Source organism: Diabrotica virgifera, chromosome 3 (genome assembly GCF_917563875.1).
Source record: "Diabrotica virgifera virgifera chromosome 3, PGI_DIABVI_V3a".
NCBI classification, from domain to species: Eukaryota; Metazoa; Arthropoda; class Insecta; order Coleoptera; family Chrysomelidae; genus Diabrotica; species Diabrotica virgifera.
This window is the reverse complement of record NC_065445.1, coordinates 100,815,399-100,842,025: the sequence shown is the minus strand read 5'-3', so window position 1 is coordinate 100,842,025 and position 26,627 is coordinate 100,815,399.

Below are 26,627 nucleotides of genomic sequence, written 5' to 3'. Positions count from 1 at the left end.
TTATTTTAATGCAGCCGATATGTGAAACAATTGTGCATTTAATGATATAAGTATATAATTTGGACCACATATACTACACATATAAAGGTTCAAATTTAGATATAAGGCCATCTCAGTTTTTGTTCCTTTTACAAAAATGGCGGGCATTCAAAATGGTGACTCTACATATGTGACTAATAACACGATAGCTTTTGAACGAGACGTCAGATTTTAACCAAATTTGGTATATAGGTTCTTTTTCTGATGAGTAAGATCGAGGTCTTGAACCGGAAGAATCGGTTTACCAGAAGTTGTGTTTTTACTGTTTTTGTATGTAAAAATATGTCGTTTTTTTTTCAATTCTTTCACCTTGTATATACAAATTTTTCAAAAAGGTAATACCGCCATTGAAAAGAGTGTAAAAATACTCTTTAGGAAATATTTTGAACTTTTTAGTAATGTTAATTACCATTTAATAAATGCATAATGTATGTTCCCATGCACCTATGGGCGGCAGATTCATTTTGAATGCCCGCCATTTTTGTAGAAGACAAAATCTGAGATGGCCTCATATCTAAATTTGAATCTTTGTATGTGTAGTATGTGTGGATCAAATTATATGCTTCTACCATTAAATGCACAATAATTCTTATATTATTATTTTCAGAATCTGCCGCACATAGTTACGTACATGTGAAGATACGTTATGCATTTATTAAATGTTAATTAACATAACTAAAGAGTCCAAAATATTTCCTAAAAAATATTTTTACGCTCTTTTCAGCACCAGTATTACCTTTTTGAAAAATTAATATATACAGGGTGAAAGAATTGAAAAAATATACAACATATTTTTACAAAAAATTCAGGAAAAACACAACTTCTGGTAAACCGATTCTTCCGGTTCAAGAGCTCGATCTTATACATCAAAAAAGAACCTATATACCAAATTTGGTTGAAATCGAACTTTTCATTCAAAAGTTATCATGCTATTATAATTTGCATCGAGAAGTTAGCGCGTGAACCTTTACGCGGTGAGCCATCTTGCGCCTCAGAGCGCGCTATTAAAATATCGATATCTTGGCCAAAAATAAACTTACGAACAGTTTCGTAAGCTCAAAATATTGCTTTTGAGTTCTTGTGTCATTATTGTTAACTAAAGTATTAATGTTTATAGCTCAAATTGGCTTGAAACCCTCATAAACAAATTAATGTATAGTTTTTTTAAGAAAATTATAATTTCAAACGGGTATAACTTTAAAACAAATAAAGATAGAGTAATTTAACAAACTTTTTTTGGAAGCCTATTCATTAAGCTTTAAAATGAGGTTTTCCAGGGCTCATTTGCATGGGTAGAAGCCGAGTTACGATTGAGAAAGCTTCGAAAAATACTTATTTTGTAACTTCCAATTTGCATTGTGCACTAATTTTACAATATCTTGAGTTCTAATTGTTGGATTTAAGTTTAGTAAACGTTGTTTTCTTCGTTTTTTATAAACGAACAAATTTTATTTGAAACATTAGTTTTTATCTCTTTGAGTTTCTGAGCCAGAGCCTTATAAACAATTAAATTTTTTATAACAATTTTTTGACCATTTGGATCGAAATCCACCCTCAAAGTTCGTAATCAGCAGCCAAAAATTTATAAGAAACCGTTGAGTTTGTCCATCAGAATTGAAAAGGACACGGTGACCTCTATTTGGAGCCTAGACTATATCTACAAAATAATTTCAAAACGATCAATATGCATAGATCTATTCTGTCCAAAACCAAACCAAATAAGACAGAGGAGAGATCGAAGAACTAGATCTATAAAATACCTTCAAAACGATCAAATATGCGTAGATCCATTCTGTCCAAAACCAAATCAAACAAGACACAGGAGAGATCAAGGAATACCTTGAATGTATTATAGTATATACAGAGAGAGTCTGTAATTTGGAATAAATTCAATATCTCAAATACTCAATGTTTTTTTGAAAAATGCTCAGACCCGTCGATTAGTACTTTAAATTGTCCTTTTTGACATATAATAATAATGTGTACAGGGTGTCCCAATTTAGAGATATGATGTCATCGTTGATTTTCTTAAATAGCAACACTGACATTTTGATAGCTATTTTGATAGGGTGTGTAAATTTGTACACAACTGCAAAATATCAAATTTTTATTCTCTACCATTTACAAGATAATAGAAATAGCAAAGTTATGTATGTAATTTGGAATAAATTCAATAAATAAAATATTAATCGTTTTTTTGAAAAATGCTCAGACACGTCGATTAGTATTTCAAATTGTAATTTTTGACATACAATAATCATGTATACACTGTGTCCCAATTTAGAGATATGACGTCATCGTTGATTTTCTTAAATGGCAACACTGTCATTTTGATAGATATTTTGATAGGGTGTGTAAAGTTATTCACAACTGCAAAATTTCAAATTTTTATTCCTTACCATTTACAAGATAATAAAAAATAACAAAGTTATAAAAAATAAGTAATCAAATAGTAATATGGTATAACTGGATCCAAACCCAGACATCCAAAGTGAAAGTTATCCTCCAACAACAAATTGTTCTATATGGTCCACATAATGTTCAGAAAAAAGTCACACCATTTTGAGCGTCGGGTTGGGGGGGGGGGGGGGGAGGGGGAAGAAATCGGTAAATTCGTAGTTTTTTAAGTTTCTCATCAATATTTCTAAAACTATGCGGTTTAGCATGAACAATCTTCTATACAAAAATGTTCTACATTAAATTTGAAACAAAAAAAGGCCCATGCATAATCCTTCTAAAATGAACGGTTCCAAAGTTACGGAGGGAGTATAGTATATTTGGTCCAAAAAAGGCCTAACCCAGAAATTAAAAGCAAAAGTTTACCTTCAACACCAAATTGTTCTATATGGTCCACATACTGTTCAGTAAAATGTTACACCATTTTGAGCGTCCGGTTTGGGGGGCAGATGGAGGAGAAATCGGTAAATTGGTAGTTTTTTTAAGTTTTTCGTCAATATTTCTAAAAATATGCTTTAGCGTAAACAATGTTCTATACAAAAATGTTCTAAATCAAATTTAAAACAAAAAAGGTCCCATACATAATTGTTATAAAATCGATGATTCGAGAGTTACAGAGGGTGAAAAGTGGAGGTTTTCGATACTATTTATATTTTTTGGGCAATTTATAATATTTTTACTGATTGAAAGAAATTTTCATTAACAGGATTTGCTATTTCAGTGGCCGGTGGTATGTTAGTGATAAGCCCTTGAAGAAACGTCAACCTCACCACCCAAAATCATCATCAATTGCCCAAAAAATATAAAAAGTATCGAAAACCTCCACATTTCACCCTCCGTAACTGTGGAACTGTTGATTTTATAACAATTATGAATAGGACCATTTTTGTTTTAAATTTTATGTAGAACGTTTTTGTATAGAACATTGTTTACGATTAAACATAGTTTTAGAAATATTGACGAAAAACGTAAAGAAACTACTAATTTATCGACTTCTCCCCCATCTCCCCCCCAAACCGGACGCTCAAAATGGTGTAACTTTTTACTGAACAATATGTGGGCCATATAGAACAATTTGGTGTTGGAGGAAAATTTTTACTTTGTATGTCTGGGTTAGGCCTTTTTTGGACCTCCGTAACTTTGGAACCGTTCATTTTAGAAGGATTATGTATAGAACCTCTTTTATATATATATATATATATATATATATATATATATATATATATATATATATATATATATATATATAGTCTTTTGAGTCCCTTTTACTTTTCAGTGTCGGGACTGGTACATCCTTTCACGTGTGTACAAATGTTGACCATTGTTTCTTATTGTATGCTAATCGGCTTGCTTCTGCTATTGTTTTCCCCTTCCTTTGGATGATTTTAGCGACTACTGTATCCCAATCTTCTCTAGGTCTTCCTCTACTTCTTTTCTTTTGTATCCTGGCTTCCCATATTTTCTTCACCGGTATGTTGTCTTTCATTCTTTTCATGTGTCCCCACCAACTTGGTTGTTTTTCTTCAATATACTCAAGTACAGATTTCGTCTTAAGATCTGTGCGTATATCTGTGCTTCTTATTCTGTCTCTCATTGTCACTCCTCTAACTCTTCGTAAATACTTCATTTCTAGGGCTTGTATCTTGCTTTTTAGTTTTCTAGTTAGTATCCATGATTCACAGCCGTATGTGAGCACTGGTCTATATATGGTGTTGAATACAGTTAGTTTGGTTTTTCTTGTGATTTCCTTTTTGTTTAAGAAGCTATTTTTTATTGCATGAAATAGTTTTGATGTTTTACTTATCCTCTCTTCAACATCTTTGTCCTGCCTTCCATTATTTTCGATTGTAACGCCCAAGTATTGGAAATGGTTTACTTGTTCTATTGCCTCCTCATTAATTTGCATATTTATTACGACTGGTTCTTGCGATATTACCATGGTCTTCGTCTTATGTGTATTTATCTTCATACCCTGTTTACATAATGCGTGATTCCATGCTTGCAGGTTATTTTGCAGGTCTTCTTCTTTTTCTGAGATAACTACTACATCATCTGCGAATGCACATTCCGAAATGGTTACGCTATGGAGATTCCTGTACCCTACATGCAATTTCTTTAGTTGTGGTGTGCACTCTATCATGATTTCGTCCATAAAGATGTTGAAGAGGGTTGGGCTCATGACACCTCCTTGCCTTAGTCCTTCAGTTGTTTCGAATTCTGTTGATTTCATGTTTTTATGTATTATGTAGTTCCTATTTCTCTTATAAAGACTTTTGATGATTTCAACTAGTTTATCGTCAACCCCTCTTCTTATCAAGCTGTCCCACACAGTTTGTCGTTTCACCCTGTCGAATACCTTTTCCAGGTCTATGAATGCCATATATGCTTTCTTTTTAGACAGTAACGTTTTTTCAATTATTTGTTTTACCGTGAAAATATGGTCTTGCACTCCTCGTCCCTTTCTAAAGCCACTCTGTGCTTCGTTTAAAGTAGTTTCTGTAATGTTTCTCAGCTTTTTTTCTAGTACTGTTTCATAGACTTTGAGAGAAGAACATAACAGTGTAATTCCTCGATAGTTGTTACAATCTTTGTGGTCTCCTTTCTTATATATCGGCACTATTACTCCTATCTCCCAGTCCTTTGGTATTGTTTCTTTTTTGCTTGCTTCTTTGAATATTTCAGCTAATTGTTTTACGCCTTTCATTCCCATGTACTTCAGCATTTCCGGTGGTATATGGTCGTGTCCAGGTGCCTTTCCGTTTTTAAGTTTGCCTATTGCTTCTATTGTATCTTCGATTGTTATCTCGATGCTTGTTCTCTGTTCTTCACTACCTGTCGCGTTACTGTTTTCTTTATTCCTATCCTCTTTTGTGATAGTTAATAATTCTTGGAAGTGTTGTCGCCATCTTTCAATAATTTCTTTTTCTTCTGTGATTATTTTTCCTTCTTTGTTTTTAATTCTCATATCCTTACTAGGTTTGTCTGTTCTCAGAGATTTTAATGTTCTATAAAAAAGTTTTTGATTTTCTTTGCTATTGTGTTCCAGCTGTTGTCCAAATTGATGCCAACTCTTTTCCTTTTCTGTTTTTATCATATCTCTTACTGCAGTTCTTGCTTCTTTGTATTTGTTGTAATTGTTTATTGTTTTGTTTCCTAAATAATTATTCCAAAGTTTTTTCTTAGTTTTCACTTGTTGTTTTATTTCGGCATTCCACCAGTTTGTTTGTTTCACCTTGTCATTCCTTTTACTAATGCCACATACTTTTTTCGCCGCTTCCAGTAATATATTTTTAAATGATTGCCATTTTTGTTCTAGGTTGTTACTATCATTTGCATTTTCCAGAGCTGCTATTTCTAAATCAACCATTTCTTTGTATCTTAGGGCAATCTCTTTGTTTCTGAGCTTGTAAGTTCTGATTGATTCGTATTCAATTTTTCTTTTGTTTTCTTTTGTATGTTCCTGGGGTTTTTTGTTTTTATTCTTTATTCTAGCTTCCAACAAATAATGGTCACTACTTATTTCTGGTCCTCTTCTGACTCTAACGTCTTGGATTACCTTTCGATTGTCGCGTTCTACTAGTATGTAATCAATTATTGACTTTTCTGATTCTCTTGGTCCTTGCCTCTTTTATTTCAAATTCAATGTAGAACATTTTTGTATAGAAGGTTGTTCATGCTAAACCCCATAGTTTTAGAAATATTGACGAAAAACGTAAAAAACTACGAATTTACCGACTTATCCCCCCTCTACCCCAAACCCGACGCTCAAAAAGATGTGACTTTTTTCTGAACATTATATGGACTATATAGAACAATTTGGTGTTGGAGGATAACTTTCACTTTGTATGTCTGGCTTATGTCATTTTTTGAATCAATTCTATCATACTATAATGGAATTTAATTATTTCAATTAAGCAAATACTCATAATGTTGCCCTCAATTATTGTCAAATTGTCAATGGGCAACGATATGAGCATTTGCTTAATTGAAATAATTAAATTCAATTATTATTTGATTACTTGTTTTTCATAACTTTTTTATTTTTTTACTATCTTGTAAATGGTAGGGAATAAAAATTTGAAACTTTGCAGTTGTGTATAACTTTACACACCCTATCAAAATAGCTATCAAAATGACAGTGTTGCCATTTAAGAAAATCAACGATGACGTCATATCTCTAAATTGGGATACCCTGTATATAGTATTTTTACTACAAAAACGTTATTACGTAGGTCAAAATTTTTGACGTAAGAGAACTGTCAAAACATTAGATTGTGACTTTTCATTATTGGCATGTTTATAATAAACATGGCGATAATGAAAAGTCACATTCTAATGTTTTGACAGTTCTCTTACGTCAAAAATTTTGACCTACGTAATAACGTTTTTGTAGTAAAAATACTATACATTATTATTGTATGTCAAAAATGACAATTTGAAATACTAATCGACGGGTCTGAGCATTTTTCAAAAAAACAATTAGTATTTTAATTATTGAATTTATTCCAAATTACAGACACATTGTCCTTTTCATGATCATTTTTCAGTGCGTAACAAATAGGGCTTTTCATTCACAGTCATTTGTTTCGAGCTTCTGTCATGTGTCACATAATGTTAATATATCTACGTCATACGTTATTGGTATATACCAATGATAGAAATCAAAGACGTATGACGTAGATATAATAATATTATGTGACACATGACAGAAGCTCGAAACAAATGACAATCGATGAGGGCTAAAAGTCCGTGATAATACACATTTATGACATCTATTCTAACATGACATTTTAGTTAAATCTGACAGTTGTCACATTTTATTTTCAATTTGGAATAAAAACAAATCAAATGTGTTTCTTGCATTTATAAAATGGTATTTTCTTTGATTTGTATAGTCTTATAAATTATACAGATTATATTTGTAATATTATTATCTAATTAAAAAAAAATTATTTTTTTATTATGGCGCCATCTATCGACATCTAGAATAACTAGAAGAAATGTTATAAAAATGTCACCGACGAAACGTAATCACTGACGTGCCTTTTTTTCTGCCACATACAATTTAATGCGTTAGAAAGAAATCGAAAAACTGTGACGCACTGAAAGATGATCATGAGAAATACTGTAACTTTGTTATTTTCTATTATCTTGTAAATGGTAGAGAATAAAAATTTGATATTTTGCAGTTGTGTATAACTTTACACACCCTATCAAAATAGCTATCAAAATGACAGTGTTGCCATTTAAGAAAATCAACGATGACGTCATATCTCTAAATTGCGACACCCTGTATACATTATTATTGTATGTCAAAAAGGACAATTTAAAATACTAATCGACGGGTCTGAGTATTTTTCAAAAAAACAATTAGTATTTGAGATATTGAATTTATTCCAAATTACAGACTCTCTCTGTATATAGGTACAAAGAATATCATGAATGGACCAAGTTTTATCTGGGATAAACCGTATAGTCGAGGAAATGAAGCATTTTGGCTCGCAATTTTTTGTCCAGCATGGATTTACTTGAAATTTTCACACAAGGTAGGAAATAGTCCAAGGATCATTTTCTACATCATGCCGCTGTACGCTAAAACCTTGGGGGTGGTTGCCACCCCATCTCTGGGGTAGGAATTTTTTGTTAAATTTTAACCACGTTAATCGATGTAAAACGTAATTCTAAGAAATGTGTTTTACATTTTTTTCGTAAAACTAATATTTTTCGAGTTATTCGCGGTTGAAAGTAACAGTTTTTCGACGATAAATCCACTTTTTTTACAGAGTTTTTTGAGAATAACTCGAAAAATATGCATTTAATCAAAAATACTTTGGCTATAGAAATTGTGTCTTTTGGTAACACAAAGCAGATTCTTTTTCTATATTTTTCCGACCAACACAAACCGAGATACGGCATATTAAAGGTTAGCTTTTTTCGTCAAATGTATAATTTGAAATATTCAAAGCCAAATAACGGGAAAACTTTGCATTTTTTACGAAAACTTAAATAATTTTTTAAGGATACAGTTAGCCCTTTCAAAAAAAAGTAATAAAAAGTTTCTCGCGTAAAAATTGAGTGACTTATGATCAAAAGAAGGTCGGTACCTGCTTTTCTTTATGAAAAAATCAGTGAAAACAACCCCCTAACTACCCTCCTAATTAAAAATTGGTCTTTACCTTTCTATAATTCCTTTTACATTTATATTATCAATACATCCAAAAAGTTTGACCCATTTAAACGGCCTAATTTTAGAGAAATTGGAGTTTAAAGAAATATTGATTTTTTGAAATTTCGTATTTTTCACCATTTTCTTCAAAATATCTCCGAAAATACTAGAGCTCCGAAAAAAATGGTAGACTACTAAATTGTAGCCTTTTTCATAGCTAAAAATTCCTTGTGCATATAATTTCATTACAGTAAACAGTTAGCGAGATATAGCTGTTTAAAACCTCTATTTACGAGCAAACACCCCCTTATTCGAGCCATTTAAACCCACACCAATTAAAAACTAAGGGATCCTACGGAATTTAATTTAGACCGTCTTATAGTTCTTTAAAAATCCTACAAAATTATTTTTGAAAGAAGTTTTTATCGCCAAAAATAAAGGAGCTGTGTTTATAAAACGATTTTTTTTTGAAAAATTCGAATACTCAGCTTCTAGAGCATTTTCAATGTATATGTTACAGTTCAAGTTGATTATCCAGTTGGAGTTGACTTTTCCTAGTTCGAGTCGACTCAAACGGCTGGTTTTAGTAAAAGTTGATTAAAAATATAAAATGAAGATTTTTATTCAACATTTACTAGTAAAAGTAGACTCCAACTAGTTAAAGTATACTCTTCCCAATTCCATTTAGTAAAAGTTGATTCACACAAACAACCGATTCTAGAAATTAAATGTTACTGTATATTATGTTCAAATCGTGATATTTATAGTCCAGGCTGTATCGTCGCCCCCGTTAGGTAAATTATTCCAGTTCGATTTTTTTGCACAAACTTACTCAAAAAGAGGTCCTTATAACGAATCCACAGGGTGTCAGGTGGTACCGTAATCGAAAAATTGTTTAAACATTTTTTTAAACAAATTCACAAAAAAAAATTCACTTCGAACATTTTTTTACATCATTTGGGTCATTCGGAGCAAAAGAGGTCTTTTGTGATTTTTCTGTAAAATTTATTGTTCTCAAGTTATACGCGATTTAAAATTTGAAAAATGCGAAAATGACCATTTTCAAGGCTAAATAACTCAGTTAAAAATTATTATTATGAAAGTCAGAAAGTCACCAAATCAAATTTTAACGACCCCCCTACAAGGTACTGAAGAAATATTTGTCATTATTGTATTACTAAGCTGTTATTTTTAATTATTAACAATGAGCGCTAGGAGCGTATTGAGGCGGCTGTCAATGTGAGTGCGACTGAGATGCACTATTGGACGGTCGGAATGGAGGATCTTACTCGCACTCATATTGACGGCCGCCTCAATACGGTTTTAGCGCTCATTGTTGATAATTAAAAATAACAGCTTAGTAATAAAATAATGACAAAAATTTCTTCAGGATCTTGTAGGGGGGGCTTTAAACTTTGATTAGGTGACTTTATGACTTTCATAATAATAGTTTTTAATAGAGGTTTTAAGCCTTAAAAATGGTCATTTCGCATTTTTCAAATTTTAAATCGCGTATAACTCGAAAACTATCAATTTTAAAGTAAAATCACAAGAAACCTTTTTTGCTCTGAAAGACCAAAATAATCTAAAAAAATTTGTCCGAAGTGAAATACTTAGTTATTTATAAAACAGTTCGTGAAGTATGCTTTTTTGCGCACGCACGCGATGTTTAGATCACGAGCGGGCCGAGTGCTATACATCGCCTAAGTGCGCAAAAAGTACTTCACGCACACTTTCATACAATATTTTATCTACCAAAAAACAAATAAAAAAACTGCAACTCTTCGCCACTGGAATACATTCCTGGGCCCGGATTACCTACACTCGATACGCATCGTATCCGCCATGTTTTACTGTAGCGCCTTATGGGAAAACATGGCGGATACGATGCGTATCGAGTGTACGTAATCCGGGCCCTGTTTTACAATTTTTTAGAACTTTGGCATTTAAAAATTCAAACTTCTGTCAAACCACAAAACTGTCAAAACTTTTTTTGTAATTTATTGCTCACATGTCATCACCATGACAAGGCGAAAGTTAAGGATATTTGGTTATATGAAAGTGTGCTAAAAATAGTGCGAAAAAGTAAATCCCATTTAAAATACATTATTACTTCATAGTATGGTATAACTAGACCCAACCCAGACATCCAAAGTGAAAGTTAGCCTCCAACACCAAATTGTTCTCTACGGTCCACATAATGATCAGAAAAAAATCACACCATTTTGAGCGTCGGGTTTGGTGGGGGGGGGGGGGGAGAGGGGGAAGAAATCGGTAAACTCGTAGTTTTTTACGTTTTTCGTAAATATTTCTAAAACTATACGATTTAGCATAAACAACCTTCTATACAAAAATGTTCTACATTAAATTTAAAATAAAAAGGCCCTATGCATAATCCTTCTAAAATGAACGGTTTCAAAGTTACGAAGGTAGTATAGTATAATTGGTCCAAAAAAGGCCTAACCTAAACATCCAAAGTAAAAGTTTTCCTCCAACACCAAATTGTTCTATATGGTCCACATATTGTTCAGTAAAAAGTTACACCATTTTGAGCGTCCGGTTTGGGGTGGGGGGGAGATGGGGGAGAAGTCGGTAAATTAGTAGTTTTTTTACGTTTTTCGTCAATATTTCTAAAACTATATTTTAGCGTAAACAATTTTCTATACAAAAATGTTCTACATAAAATTTAAAACGAAAAGGTCCTATACATAATTGTTATAAAATCAATGGTTCCAGAGTTACGGAGTGTAAAAAGAGGAGGTTTTCGATACTTTTTATATTTATTGGGCAATTTCCTACTGATTTTCTTTAACAGGATTGGGTTTTATAAATCAAATTTGCTATCTCAGTGACTGATGGTATGTTAGTGATAAGCCCTTAAAGAAACGTCAACCTCACCACCCAAAATCATCATCAATTGCCCAAAAAATATAAAAAGTATCGAAAACCTCCACTTTTCACCCTCCGTAACTCTGGAACCGTTGATTTTATAACAATTATGTATAGGACCTTTTTTGTTTTAAATTTTATGTAGAACATTTTTGTATAGAATATTGTTTACGCTAAAGCATAGTTTAAGAAATATTGACGAAAAACGTTAAAAACTACTAATTTACCGACTTCTCCCCCATCTCCCCCCAAACCGGACGCTCAAAATGGTGTAACTTTTTACTGAACCATATGTGAACCATATAGAATAATTTGGTGTTGGAGGAAAACTTTTATTTTTTATGTCTGGGTTAGGCCTTTTTTTGGACCAATTATACTATACTACCTCTGTAACTTTGGAACCGTTTATTTTAGAAGGATTATGCATTGGACCTTTTTTATTTAAAATTTTATGTAGAACATTTTTGTATAGAATATTGTTTACGCTAAAGCATAGTTTTAGAAATATTGACGAAAAACACAAAAAACTACGAATTAACTGATTTCTCCCCCCTCTCCTCCCCAAACCCGACGCTCAAAATGGTGTGACTTTTTTCTGAACATTATGTGGATTATATAGAACAATTTGGTGTTGGAGGAGAACTTTCACTTTGGATGTCTGGGTTATGACATCTTTTGGATCAATCTTATCATACTATCAGGCACACTTTAAACCCTTCATGTACTGCTATCTATATTTACAATTTTCACACAATAAAAACTTGTACATAATATGAGGTAGAGTAGATAAGAATTATTTTTGTGAATTTAATTAACAAAAATTGGTTAAACAATTTTTCAACCGCGGTACCGCCTGACACTGTGTATTTGTTATAAGGATGTATTTGAGTAAGTTGTGTGAGTAAGGTGTGCAAAAAAAATGGAATCATAATAATTTACCTAACGGGGGCGACGTTACAGCCTGGACTAATAAGTAGTTGAAACGGTCAAAACAAAGAGACACTCATCAAAAATATACGTGAGATTATACTCGTATAAATTGTATAATCTACTTTTACTAACAAGGGTTAGGAAGAGTCAACTTCAACTAGTAAAAGTTGATTTAAATTTTTCAAATCAACTTTTACTGCTCGTTTCAGTAGGAGTTGACTCGAACTAGGAAAAGTCAACTCTAACTGAAAATCAACTTGAACTGTAACATATATAATACGACAGAACTAGTTCGTATACTGGAAGATGACTAATAGTAGGGGAGCGAAGTATGCTAAATGTGCAGTCACTCGAGCGCTTTGTGGACCTATTGGGTTGTGAAGAGTAGGTCCTAAAATCAAAAAAAGTCAAGTAAAGTTTTCCATTTTAGTGGGCGCTTGCCATTTTTTAATTTAATTTTCCATTATCAACAATCGTTTTTTCCGATTGGGTTGTGAAGAGTAGGTCCTAAAACCAAAAAAAGTCAAGTAAAGTTTTCCATTTTAGTGGGCGCTTGCCATTTTTTAATTTAATTTTCCATTTTCAACAATCGTTTTTTCAGATTATAGCGCCATCTATCCATAATTTGAAAAAATGTTTCGAATAAAAGTTGCTTATTTTTATGTAAAGAATCCAAATCTGGAATTAAAATTTGGGCCTCCTATTTAAGATTTTAAAGTAACCCCCCACCCCACCTCCGTAGGGGGTCGTGTTTAGTACCATTCGATAGATTTTTCAAAAATATTGATTAAGTGTATTTTGCAGGTTTTCGATCTAATGTTTATTTTGCTAAATATCGCGTCATTTGTATTTCAAATTGTAAATTTACCCCCCACCCCTCTCCGTGAGGGCCATGTTTGGTATCATTCGATAGATTTTTGAAAAATATTGAACACCTATTTTTTAGTTTTTCGATCTAACGTTCATTTCGCGAATTATTCGCTTTTTTTTTTGTCAAAGTTTTTAACTCACCCATTTTCTTACTCTCCGCTCAAATCGTCAGATTTTTGAAATATACACTGTTTTGCATGTCCTTAACTTATCTTATCTTAATCTGACAATTTCGAGTATTTTTAAGGATAGATTTTTTTTCGGGCCCCCTTAACGAGCTCCCCTGTGTTAAGAGCTGTGTACATCTGCAATGCACCAGGTTTCTCCCCATATGATAATCTGACGCGCTCGAGTAACTGCAAAAATCCCCGCTTGGGCTCCCCTACCATAAAAAACTATTTGGATTTTTATTTGTACATATTTTTAAATCAGTATTTTTGTGTAAATAAATGTTTTTGTAATTCTCTAATTCTACTTTTTTTCTGTACCTATAGATCTATTAAATTATCTATTCATAAAAATTTCAATGTTATTAAGGGTTGAAATATGATATTATTATATCCTTTAGCATAAGACAAACATTATTTAACCAATCAAAACCAAATTCTACCCATATTAAAGTTTACAATGTTTGTATATAATTATTGACAATAAGGGGTAGTTTACACCCCTAAAAATAATCAACGCCCTTTAACATGATATAGAATATGAAGTACAGGGTGAGATGATCCTAATCTCAAATTTTTATGTAAATCAATGCAAGCCGAAATTATTTTTTTAGGATAAGTCAATTTATTTATATATAATTCCAACAAGGGTGGTTTTAAGGGTTGAAATATTATGATATTATATCTTAAAGCATAAAACAATCATTATGTAACTAATAAGAATAAAATGTTGACAATATTAAAGTTTAAAATGTTATTTTAGAATTTTTACAATTAGGGGTAGTTTTCACCCTTAAAAAACCAAAAGCGTACAACGGCTCAATATAAAATGAACTAGAGGGTGAAATGAGCCTAATCCCAAATTTTTGTACAAATCGATGCTGGACGAAAAAATTGCGGGGTTTTGCCATTTTTTCAGTTTCATTTCCTCGACTAGTAAGACCATTAATTGTCAGGATAAAGGAGCATGAATCATACATCATGATAACCAGACACTTCGACATTCAAGTATCGTTTTAAAGTTGCCGAAATAGTACAAGTAATTTATTATTGGACGCAGAGCCGGATTTTAGGCAGTGGGGGCCCCTGGGCATAATTAGTGTGGGGTTCTACCTCCTACCATTCTTATTATAACTATATAGTGTATGGTATACATCCGACTACAGGGTTTTCTCTTTTAGAAATTAAAAAATGTTGATTTACTTTTATAAATATATTTTTAAATAAAAAAATATGAAAAAAATATTTTTAAGAAACGCTTTTCTTTAGTTACGAGTGATTAAAATTAAACATATTAAAAAAAAATCAACCAAAAAGCAAAAAATAAAAAAATTGAAAAATCTAACACATTCGTCAAAGAACAGCGTGGCGCGTCTTCATCGATTAAACGGTTTTCGCACCACGCTTTTCTTTAACGAATGTGTTGGATTTTTTCAATTTTTTTTATTTTTTGCTTTTTGGTTGATTTTTTTATATGTGTAATTTTAGTCACTCGTAACTAAAGAAAAGCTTTTCTTAAAAATATTTTTTCATATTTTTTTATTTTATACTTTTTAGTCCTACACTTTTCAAACATTAAAATATATCGTCATGTTTATCAAAATATGTATAAATCATATGATGTACAAACATGAAAAGTAGTCGGAATCGGCAAAAAATTGAAACTTTATTGTTTATTTATGAAGCATAACGTAAACAATTAACGCAAAAAGTGAAATTATGTATAGTTCATATAATTAGCTACAATCTGTAAAAGTTTCAAATTTCTTTATTGTAAAAAACAAGAGAATTTAAACATTTTCCGTTAAAATCGTTTTTTTATTTAAAAAATTAATAAACAAATTTGTTTTTATTGACTATTCGTGTATTGTTCCCGCTAATGCATATGTCTGCAAATTTTTAGTCATTTGCATTGAAGAAAAGGCAGTCAAATTAACGTCCAAAGATTTGACCCAAACGATTGAACTAAAGAAAAGCGTTTAATTAATTAATACGACAAAACGAATTCTAATGTTAATTGTAACCCAAAACGTCTCTACCGGAGGTTTTTCTAAGACTACAATAAAAACACGAATTTTTTGAATTCGAGTTATGGTTGAAGTTTTGTTTCGTATCGTATTGAAATTTGACACGAATAAACGCCTATTTATATATAAACAAATATATGAGCGTTCAAAATTTGAAACTTTATTGTTTATTTATGAAGCATAACGTATACAATTAACGTAAAAAGTGAAATTATGTATAGGTCATAGTATCATTAGCTACAATCCGTAAAAGTTTCAAGTTTCTACATTGTAAAAAACAAGAGAATTTAAGCATTTTCCATTAAAATCGTTTTTTATATAAACAATTAATAAACATAATTTTTTATTTACTATTTGTGTATTGTTCCCGCGAATGCATATGTCTGCAAATTTTCATTCATTTGCATTGAAAGAAAGTCAGTCAAAATAACGTCTAAAGATTTGATGCAAACTATTGAAGTAAAGAAAAGCGTTTAATAATAATAAATAAAAAATACAAGAACTGTATCTTGTGACAGTAAAATATTAGAAATAAACATAGTAACATGTATGATTAAAGTCCGGGTACTTTTATAGATTTATTAATTGAAAATTCATTGATTATGTGCATGTCTAGTTGCTTTAAGACATCGTGTTCAATACTCATTATAGAGAGATGATTCAAACGCTCCTGGCCCATCATAGATCGAAGTCGATTTATAATTAACTTAAGTTTTGAGAATGATCTCTCTCCAATGCAATTAGTTAGCATCAGAACTAAATATAAACGAAGTGTCACCTCAACGTTTGGAAACGCATCTTTCATATCTTTTTCTTTTAGCAGTCGGTTTATTTGAAGTTCTTTACTTGTATTTGATGAGCCGCATTCTACTTTAAATGAATTGAAAATTCTACATATTGTACCAGTTCCACTGTTCCACATCTAGGTTTTCATATAAATCATTGCTATAAATGTCGGTGAGCTTCAGTGAGTCAGTTTCAACTTCATTGGGAAATTAATTAAATTTTCCAAATGGAAACTTAGGGGGAAAACAAGGAATGTCACTTTTTCATGAATTTTGGCTTTTCTCGCCATGTGGTAGCAAAAACTGAGTACTATCGACTAGACCAGCGGTTCTCAACCTTTTTTAGTCAGCGACGCACTAACGTACTTCTTACAAATTCGCGACACCCTTATATGTACAAATTTTTGCTAGTGGCAGGTAAGTACAGATGAATATATTAAATATTAAAAACAGATAGGGCCGGTATTTCCAACCGCACTTAAGCCAAAACATACTTTAAGCCTGTGCTTAAGCTTAGATGCCTGTATGTCCACTTCAATTTGAGGCTTAAGCATAGGCTTAAACCAAATAATTTTAAGCTGGCGTGGGAGCTGGTCTAAGCCTTTGCTTTTCGTTTTCTGTTTTTGAGATTATTTCTATAGATTAATAATTCCAGCGTTATTTTGAAAACCAACTTTTGCGTAATAATGTTATTATTGGATTATTAACGATTATTAAAATAAAATTCCATTTGGAAGATGTATAGTCCAGAAACCCACTGCGCCTCCGCTAGGAAAAATATTCCGATTTGGATTTTTTGCACAATCTTACTCAAAAAGGACCCCTTTAACAAATTTGCATGTTGCCAGGACCAAAAGTGGGTCAAAAATTTTTTAGACGTGTTTTTTTTGTTTTTTTCTTAAAATTATTTTGCATGGAACAAAGTTTTTTAGGTTTTTTGGATCATTCCAAACAGAAAAGGTCTTTAGTGACTTTTCTCTAAAAATGATAGTTTTTGACATATAAGCGATTAAAAATTGAAAAATTGCGAAATCAGCCATTTTTAACCTTCATAAACTATGTAAAAAACTTAAAATTTGAATGTTGTTAAGGTAGGTAGATATTCTTTAAACATCGATTGATAAAATCCCGAAGAGTTTTTTGCAATACAGTATTCAAAACTCCTTTGTTTCTTAATTTCTAGTAACGCGTGCGCGACAATATTTTCCACCGTTGCATGTGTAAACAGTATGGTGCAAATGAAAGGAATAAATTCGTTATTTCGTAAACCGCCGACTTTAAGGAAAAAACCCGAAACAGGTCGATTTTTATTTTTAAGTTATGATATTATGGCATATATGGTATACTAGTGACGTCATCCGTCTGGGCGTGATGACGTAATCGATGATTTTTTTTTAAATGAGAATAGGGGTCGTGTGGTAGCTCATTTGAAAGTTTAAAAGGTTCTTCGATTCTCTATTCAGTAATGTAAACATTTACATAATTATTTATACAGGGTGTCCAAAAAATTTTTATTAAGTTAATATCTGACAAAAAAATAATTAGAAGGACACCCTGTATAAATAATTATATAAATGTTTATATTACTGAATATAGAATTGAAGAACTTTTCCAATCAGCTAGCACACGACCTTTATTCTCATTTAAAAAAATAATCAATTACGTCATCACGCCCAGACGGATGACGTCACTAGTATACCATATATGCCACAATATCCTAACTTAAAAATAAAAATCGACCTGTTTCGGGATTTTTGGTCGATCTGTTTTCGGTGAGTATGTACATATGTACCATGTACACAAAATTAAGTGAAGTAAAAATAAGACAAATACAGATGACAAGATAAAATTAAATGTCAATAGTAGTGGTTTTTACCTCAGAACAGTTAGTTCTGGAATTTTGACGTATTCAGAGGTACCAAACCAATTAATTTGACAGTCGAGGGTCAGTTTAGTTGAAAAAATCATGGAAATACGGCACCCAGCTTAAGCTTCTCCTTAACTTTTGACACCGGCTTAGCTAAGCAAACGCTTAATTAGCTGTTGAAATACCGGCCCTTAGAGTGGAAACAATTAGGGATTGGCACTTTATTGATTGGTATAACGTGGTATATACCTAATAGTTAAAAAAATGGTTAAATGCATGATTGGTATATTATAACAAGTAAAGAAATATAAATAAAAATATCGTATTCGTAAATCTCGCGACACACTTAATAGGTTCTTCCGGCACACCAGTGTGTTGCGACACGGTGGTTGAGAACCGCTGGACTAGACTATCGATTCAGAACAATAACCAGAAAGATCAGTCTATATAAGGACCAGAATTGTCCGCACGCCACTGGACAAAAATAAGGAATGTTAGCAGTTTTTTGGTGCATTATTAAATTAATAAGTTAATATAGATGAATATTATATTAAGATTATAGACTAATAATTGCTAAATTCTGCTAACAATCTCCTAAGTAGTTTTTAGATATCATAGGAATTAAACCTTTATTGGTGTTTATCTCGATATGTATAAAATGTGACATTTCTTGTTTTTCCCCTGTACTCTTCAAATGATGTAAAAAGACAAAATTTGAATGAATGGATTCATATGTGCAGATAGTGTTGCCCAAATGCAAGACCAAGACGAGACTTAGAGAGTCTTGGCCTTGGTCTTGCACCAATACACCTGGTCTTGTTCTTGGTCTTGGTATTGCACTCCCGGTCTTGGTCTTGGTCTTGCAGCAAGAGTCGTGCAAGTCGCGCAGTTACCCACTAGAATATTGCTTTTTATGAAACGCTACTTTAGATCTTAGAACAACATAAGCGTGTAGGTACATTTTCAGCTTTACTTAACATACAGGTTGAGGCAGATAACCTTCCTATTAGAAATATCTCAAGAACTAGACAACAGAATCATGAAAATTGGAATAAAGGGGTTTTGAAGAGTGATCTATTTAATTAAAATATTTTTATATATTTCCTACTTCAAGTTTTACCGGAAGTTGCTTATAACTTCGTTTTTTAAAATGGTTCCCTGTATATTTTTACATTTCTGAATTGTCTTCTATGTCTTCTTTCTAAAAGTATGAGGTTTTGTAATGTTATATAGGCATATAGGGTACCTAAAAGATAATTACGTTTTCTTATTAATTTTACAGCAACTTTCACACCTTGTAGAATTGTATTTATTTGACATCAAAAACTTTATTTATGTTCAAATGATTTTTAATATAGTCTACTATTGTTAAAAATTATTAGTATGTATATCTAAATGTTGCATTTGATATACAGGGTTGGTCTAAACTCGGAATGAGTATTTTCTGACTTTTATTTAATGGAACACCCTGTATTTTAGTATTGTAATGAAATGATATTTTATGGTATTTTTTTATTTCTTAAGCATTCCCTATACCTAACTGCTTTAATTCATGCATCAATTCCGATATTAACACATGGGGCACAATTTGATGCATGCATTATTCCGATATTAACATATGGGGCACAAACATGGACAGTCACAAAAAAGAATATGAACATACTCAGAGTCACTCAACACGCAATGGAAAGAGCAATGCTTGGCATATCACTTAAGGACAGGAAAACAAACACACGGATAAGACAGAAAACCAAAGTCACCGATGTGGCACAAAAATCATTAAAATTGAAATAGGAATACGCTGGACATGTAGCTAGAAGCGATCTAAACAAATGACACAGAACAATTCTAGCCTAAAGACCATACCAACACAAAAGACCCAGAGGCAGACCTCCTATGAGATGGACAAATGATCTGAAACGAACTGCCGGGAAAAATTGGCTACAAATAGCGTACAACAAAAAACAATGGAAAGGAAGACTTGAAGAGGCTTATGTTTAGATGTGGACGTGAATGGCTAGACGAAGAAGAAGAAGAAAGAACTGCTTTAATTTGTGCTTAAATGTTAATCGCGCCAACAATGTTAACTACGTAGGAATTTTGATAGGTCAACCATTATTGGTAATTTTTAGGATCAGTCTAGATTAATATGTATCTATTTCCGAAAAATTATTTGCGAGAGAATATATTCACGACCAACCTAATAATATTTCACTTATTTTTTTGTTTCAATTAATATTTGGCTTGAATCACCAATAACTCACAAACTAAAGCAGTTGGGTATAGGGAATGCTTAAGAAATAAAACATATCATTTCATTTCAATACTAAAATACAGGGTGTTCCATTTAAGAAAACTCAGAAGATACTCATTCCGAGTTTCGACCAACCCTTTATTCTAAAATTAAAAATTTAGCTATACTAACAATTCTTAATAATAGTAGACTATATTAAAAATCATATGTAGAGTTTTGATGTCAAACTACTACAATTCTACAGGGTGTGAATATTACTACGAAATTAAGAAAAAAAATGTAACTCTCTTTTAAACTACCGTATATAACATTACAAAACCTTATATTTTAACAGCGAAACCATCGAGGAGAATTTAAAAATGTAAAAATATACAGGGTGCCCCATTAAAAAAACCGAAGTTATAAGCAACATTCGGTATAATCGGAAGTAGGAAATAGATGAAAATACTTTCATTAAATAGATCACTCCTTAAAACCCCTTCGTTCCCATTTTCATGATTCATGATTCACCCTGTAGACATAGTAAAAACCAACCAAATTAATAAATGTCTAAACAACTCACATCGGGTGGGGTTTTAACCCACGATCTAAACTATCCCTGCCTATACTCTCACTAACTGAGCTATCTACCATATCCCACGGGAGTCAGTCTGTTTCTTTAAACATTTGCATTTAATAACCTTATATTACATATATGTGCTAAAACATGGTTAAAACACAAAAAATCAAATAAATGACATAAACTTGACTGTATTAAAGAACATTATCTCTCTAAAAGGAATTTTGTTTGACCCATTGATATAAAATTGGACACTCTGCAGAAAGTTTACAAGTACGATGTTTTTAGAATCATACTAACTGATAAGGAAAAACAATTGAGTGTGTGTCGTATTATATTTTTTATTAACTTTAGGCGACATATCTTTAAAAAGTTTCAATAGGATATTACTGTCGGCGTCACAACGCTTGGACAATTATTTTATGATCGGGCAGCTATTCTAAAAATCTAGACAATTAACATAAATTAATTTCAGAGCGAAGGCGTCCGTCGCCGTCGTCTGCTAGGAAAGTATTCATTACAAAATATTTTATTTTTACATTTTAATAATTTATTATGACCTCTGAGTACGTGTCAAATAAATATGTCAAGTGTTCTTTTAATGAATATTTTGATTCGCTAGGTATGTTTATTGTATTTTTCATAATCCGCACAAGTCCATTTTCCAAATTTTTGTTACCTACATATCTTTTTGCGTCTCATAGTCTCTAAGCATATACCCGAACTACTATATTCCCTAAAATGACACTCAATCCTAACTGCAAGACGCAAGAGTCTCGCAGGCTTAGTCTTGTTCTTGCTCAGGTCTTGCACGGTCAGTCTTGGTCTTGGTCTTGCTAAAATAAAGCGGTCTTGGTCTTGGTCTTGCGAAAACGCAAGAACAAGACCAAGACTGCAAGACCAAGACCGATTTTGGGCATCACTACATGCAGAAAGCCTCTGACTTAAAGAGGAACTGAACTGATCTATAATAGTAAAATTTTGAGTCCTAAACTTCTCTGATGTTGTCATTTCAGTCTCTGGAGATGTTCCATAATTCAGTGGAGTCGAATATTCCTTAAAAGAATATAAATTGATGAAGAAGTGATCTAAGTACCGCCACTCCTGAATTAAGGTCAATAGTTGGAGCTTGGAGAATACGACTTGTGCTGTTTGTCCTCTCTAAAATTTCAAAATATTGCAAATATTCCTGTTTCCAGAAAACACTTTCAATTATACAAACCATTTTCATCGCTACGAGTATTAAATTCTTGCTCATCGTCTTCTGAAATTTTGGATAATGCTCCTTTAATCTGATTATAACCTTTAACTATTATGGTCCAAGAGCTGTGAGACATTTTTCAGTAGGTATTTTAGGCAACCTGAAAATTTTTCAGGTGACTCTTTTATGATAGCCTAATACAGAAATGCCGGTCTGGCTGGAGGGCAGCGGTTATTTTCCCGAAAAATCCCTCCCAAAGTTAAACAAAAGGGTAAAAATTGATATTACAAAAAATATCATTGACGTAACTTTAAAGTAAATTTAAATATTCAAATATAAAGAAAATAAACAGGCCAGGCGATTTGAGGGCGATTTTAACTCTGCAAGATACTTGCATGGGCGCCCCAGGATTATTTTCAGGGGATGCATCTGAACTTCAGAAGATTTCATCTGAATCTGTACATACTATTACCGAGTATAAAATACACAACTATACATGCATAACACTATGTACATTCCTTCCGGGCAGAGAGGTGCAATTGTTATTTTGACAGGGTATTTTTAATATTAAAAATAAACATTCTAAAAAAGACAGTTTTTTTGGTGAAATTTTCCAACTGCCAGGTGATCAAACAAATTACGAGTGCATATAAATGAAAAGCGCTATAGGTAAGCAGCAGTGTGAGAAAGAGCGTATACCGATAGCTGTTTGCGTCCTCTGTTGTAGCTGAGCGAGTCCGTTCCCTCGAGAAAAATCACGTGACCTGGCGATATCCATGTTGTTGTTCCTCGAAACGTTAGAGTATTTATTATAATATATTATAGTTTTTTAAGTAACTTTTTCTTAATTAAAGAAAAATAATACGTACTATACAATAGATTTTGCAAATATGATAGAAAAAGTCAAATTTATTATTATAAATATAGAGGTAGAAAAGTATAAAACTATAAACTAAATTAATTCTGTGCCCGAATCTTGTACTTCTGCTTCAAACTCCTCAGCTGAGCTTAAATATTCATTCTCTTCTTCCTCGTCAGACTCCCCTCGAGACTCAGATTCCTCTCCTACATGATCTGTAAATAGTTTTAATATGTATTTAGAATTAATTAAAAATTAAATAGTGATTAACTAGTTGGGTTGCTACGTATTCTCCGTCCTTTTATAAGGAGTCGAAGCCTGGACAATCACGAGCGCATCTGAAGAAAGACTTGCGGTTGTTGAGATGTGGAGTTATCGAATAATGTTAAATATGTCATGGACACACGTAACAAACACGGAAACATTAATAAAGATGAAAAATGCAAAAAAATACTCAACACTATGAAGGAAAGAAACATGAGCTACTTTGGTCATACCTACACTAAGAAATAAAAAGTATTAAGCATTGGTAATTTTTTATTAATTCTAAATACATATTACAACTATTTACAGATCAGGTAGAAGAATCTGAGTCTCGAGGGGAGTCTGACGAAGGAGAAGAGAATGAATATTTATTTTAGCTCATTTTTCTTTCCTTCATAGTGTTGAGTATTTCTTTTGCCTTTTTCATCTTTCTTAATGTTTCCGTGTTTGTTAAGTGTTGTGTCCATGATATTTTTTACATTATTCGATAACACCACATCTCAACAATAGTAAGTCTTTCTTCAGATGCGCCCGTGATTGTCCAGGCTTCGACCCTGTATAAAATGACAGAGAATACGTAGCAACTCAATTAATTAATCACTGATTAATTTTTAATTAATTCTAAATCCATATTACAACTATTTACAGATCATGTAGAAGAGGAATCCGAGTCTCGAGAGGAGTCTGACGAAGAAGAACAGAATGAACATTTAAGCTCAGATGAGGAGTGTGAAGAAGAAGTACAAGATTCGGACACCGAATTAGTTTAGTTTATAGTTTTATATTTTCTACCTATATATTTATAATAATTAATTGGTCTTTTTCTATCATATTTGCAAAATCTATTGTATAGTACCTATTATTTTCCTTTAATTAAGAAAAATTACTTAAAAAAACTATGATATATACATATAATAATTACTCTAACGTTTCGAGGCACAACAGCATGGATATCGCCAGGTCACGTGATTTTCTCGGGCGAACGGACTCACTGAACTACAACAGAGGACGCAAATAGCTATCGGTATACGCTCTTTCTCACACTGCTGCTTACTTGTAGCGATTTTCAATTATATGCACGCGTAATTTGTTTAATCACATGGCAATTGGAAAATTTCACCAAAAAAAACTGTCTTTTGTAGAATATTTATTTTTAAAATTAAAAAATACCCTGTCAAAATAACAATTGCACCTCCCTGTCCGGAAGGAATATACATAGCTATGCATGTATAGTTGTATATTTTATACTTGTTAAAAGTATGTACAGATTCAGATGAAATCTTCTGAAGTTCAGATGCACCCCCTGAAAATACTCCTGGGGCGTCCATGCAAGTATCTTGCAGAGTTAAAATCGCCCTCAAATCGCCTGGCCTGTTTATTTTCTTTATATTTGAATATTTAAATTTACTTTCAAGTCATATCAATGATATTTTTTGTAATAACAATTTTTACCCTTTTTTGACTTTGGGGGGGATTTTTTGGGGAAAATAACCGCTACCCTCCAGCCAGACCGGCATTTTTGTATTAGGCTATCATAGAAGAGTCACCTGAAAAATTTTCAGGTTGCCTAAAATACCTACTCAAAAATGTCTCACAGCTCTTATACTATTAGTGATTAAAAATTCAATTAACAAGTTATATCTATACTCACCGGCACAAAATTACGCCAGCCAAAATTTTTGTTTAAGTTTGGCAATCTATACCTTTCTTATTTGTACTCCGATTTTCAATATTCTTGTATCAGTTTGTAGGTACATGTATTGATGTCGTTTGTTATGATTCCGGTAACAAAAAATTGCTTAGATGGCATTATACGGGGGTGAATGGAAGCGTTGTATTTTCTCCTAACTTTGAAAAATTCTGTGGAAAAATTGGAGAACTGATTTTGTTTCATTTTGTATTATCCTGGAGGTATCACTAAGATTTTGGTTTTTGAATTATACGGATATCTCTTTTTTTGTAAGAGCTGTAAATAAAAACACTGATTTGAAGGTTTTTTTAATTAAAAATATCAAACGCACTAAAATTAACAAAACAAAACAAAATTAACAAGAAAACAAAACAATTAATAGCGAGTATGTCCACCTCTTGTAGCAAAGACTGCTCGCAATCTCTATTTGACATCGAATAAAGATGTGTTATCCTTGCCTGGGGAATAGCCCGATATTCCTTTACAAGGGTCATAACTGTACCAAAGGGCCTAGCCGGGTAAGATGATGAAAAGTGCCCCCAACTCGATTCGAATTCCATATAGGTCACCGTTTAGCATACATAGTGAAACTAACTTTCTGAAATTTTTAGCCCCCTAGGTGGTCATGTGACCCACCTAGAGCCTAATTAGGCTTTTTATGTTTTTATTTTTTATCTCAACCGCATCGAGAACTAGCGAAAAACTTTAAATAAAAAATTTGTTAGATTTATAAAGTTCTGTGCGAAATTTTTTTTATAATTTTTGGCTGGAAATTTAAATTTTAGAACGATTTTAAAATTTTAAACGAGTATAAAAAATTAACTAAGACATTCGTTTTCACGAAAAGAAATATATAACGTGTATTTTTGCATAATGTTTCACACTGAATTTTTTCAGATTTTTAAAATTGGTGAAACGCACCTTTAAAAATAAAAAACCGCATTTTTTTGGTTTTTTTTTCGTTTTTTTGATACAATTTTATACATATTTTTCAAAAAAAGTAACACCGTCACTGGTGTAGGTAAAAACTGAAAAATAATTGGGGTTTGCTTAATAAAAATTTTTTGTAACGCCATCCATTTTCAAGATACAGGCGTTGAAGAAAACAGAATTTTACACATTTTTTACGATTTTGCCGAAACTACTGGCAACATTGTAATAAAACTTGGCAGGTTTTAAGAGGTAGTTATTGTGCATGTTTTGACATGCAATTAAGGTTTTGATATTCATCATTGGCGCGCTTAGGGTTAATGATCTGAACTTTTCAAAGAAAAAAAGATAGTACGCCACTGACATATTTCAAATTAACAATCATTTTTGAATTCCTCATTCAATTTGCGATAAAAAAAACTATCTTCTCATTTTTTCATACGAGGCGCCGTTTTGCTGCAAAAAATAAAATATCTTAACGCTTCTAAAGTATTCGAATTAGTTTTACTAATTATTCGAAATGGATGTACGAGTTTATGTAGATGTGGAAACCACAATACATAACAGGAAACTGCTTTGTGCTGTGGTGGAAACTACTAATAGAAGTTCGAATACTTTGTAAGGGTTTAAGATGTTTTCTTTTTTGAATAAAAATGGCGCGTCGTATGAAAAA